Genomic DNA, 2,226 nt, shown 5'->3' on the forward strand with positions numbered 1-2,226 from the left:
ACGCCTTCGAATCTAATCCAAGAGGCCGAACCAGTTCCTTGACCTGTTCCTTCGCGGGCGTGATCGGTGTGGCCTTTCCCTGTCCAGCAGGCGAGGAAGGTGGAGTCGGGGAAGATGATTTGATACCTGGGCATCGTTCGTACCCCGTGAAGTGGTCCATTCAGTCACACAACCAGCACTGTCTCCTGGTATGTCCACAGGCCTGGCCCACCCCTCTGGGACAAGCCAGTTTGCTGCACATGTGTTCTCGAGAAAAGTGCTCTCCGAAGCAGAATCGGCACTGATGGGGGCGGCCACATGTCGCTTCAAAGTGGCCGGTTTCCAGGCACTTACCACATACCTTGGGGGGCGATGCTCTTCAAAGATTCTGACATTGCGGGCTCCTCCTCGCAACCAAATCTTTCCCTCCGTTAGTCTTTCCTTGATGGCCTCATTATTTTCCACTATGAAGCGTGTAACCGGTACGGGTACTTGGTTATTGGTTTTGTTTTATGTTTTGTTTTAAGTATCGCTTTGATACTTGGTTTGTTTTAAGTATCGTTTGATACTTGGTTTTGTTTTATGTTTTGTTTTAAGTATCGCTTTGATACTTGGTTTGTTTTAAGTATCATTTGATACTTGGTGTTTTGTTTTATCTTTTGTTTTTAAGTATCATTTTTGATACTTAAGGAGTTTTTATCAAAGAGTATCAATTGATACCTTTGATTAGTTTCGTTCATGCTAGACATGAACGAATTTGTGTATTTAAAGACAGCCTGTTTCTACGATAGAAAAGGCAGACTTCGACAGACAGTATTTCAATATACTTGGTTAAACAGTTACTTATTTGTTCCTCAGTACGCCCTCGAAGCCTCCTTTAGTTCTCAGTTCTCGCCTCCTCTCTGGAAGAGCAGGCCACCTGCCAACTATCGTACCTTTTACCGATAATGTGATTAGCACCATGCGAACACGTTACATTTTTTTAACCTCAGCAAGTGGTAAAAAACCTGTCTCCGGATTTAGGCCTGATCAACCTATTGATATCCACCTCAGAACGCTAGCGGAGAGAAGCGGCAGAATTTCAGTATATTCGGCTTCATCTCAAACCCAAGATAGAGTCTTTGACGACCAGGAGTGGGAGGCAAATCCCACGGCAAGACCTTACTAGGAAGAAACAACCCCGGCGCTCTGCTAAAGAGCCCGGTGATCCAGCAAACACGGAAGATACACAACCTCCAGGAGACTTCCCTTCTACTCCAGCAAAGAAGCCTTCCTTTGAACTCCCAAACGACCCCGAATCTAGTAGCGATTCAGATATGGCTAGCACGGGAGGAGGGCCTTCTGGAGGAGGGAAATCTCGGGCAAGACCTGAAGAAGAGGAGGTACCCGCAGCATTTGAACCCCCTAAGTTTAAACTTCACCTCCCAGCGAAATTCACAGGCGAAGGGAAAGACCTCAAACCTGAAGCTTTTGAATGATGGGCCACAGAACTCTCACACTTCCTACTCTTACAAGGAAAAGATGTGGAAGACCATACAACCAGCCTTATCATTGGATCATTCTGTGAAGGAAAGGCAACCGACGCATACCACCAATGCTATAAGGACTTCGGCGGGAATATAAGATCAAGAGGATCTACAGTTCTCGATTACTTGAAAGGACGATTCCAATCCTCTATAACTAACGACCTCCTATACAACAAATTCAACCAGCTCCAGCAAGTTAACGGAACACATGTCAAGCGAATCACCGATGTGGCCACTGACCTAATAATGTATAAGGATCGAATGGAGAGAGGAAGTATCTCCCAATACATCCTGAAGCGACGATTCTACGACACTATGCACCCTACCCTCCGGTGAGAGGTAGAACCACTCGAGGAAGACGGCGATGATATTGCAGTAATAATTGCTAGAGCAGAACGAAAGGACGCCATTCTCCATGAGACCAAGGCCTACAAAACACAGACATCCTCTAATAGGAACAGCCAGCCACGACACAAAGCCTCCAGCAACTCTGAAGACGATACCCCTCGAGCTTTCAAGAAGAAAAAATCCTCCAAAGAATCGAGACAGCAAAAGGGAGAATGCTTTAAATGTGGAAAAACAGGACACATGGCAAAGAACTGTCCTGCGAAGAAAGGAAAAGGAAAGGCTATAAAAAAAGAGGCGTCGGTCAACAATATTGAAAGCGATTACGCTCCATCCAGTGAATATGAAGAGATCCACATTGGGTACATCGATGTGG

The sequence above is a fragment of the Tuber melanosporum genome (genome assembly GCF_000151645.1).
Source record: "Tuber melanosporum whole genome shotgun sequence assembly, scaffold_36, strain Mel28".
Lineage (NCBI taxonomy): Eukaryota > Fungi > Ascomycota > Pezizomycetes > Pezizales > Tuberaceae > Tuber > Tuber melanosporum.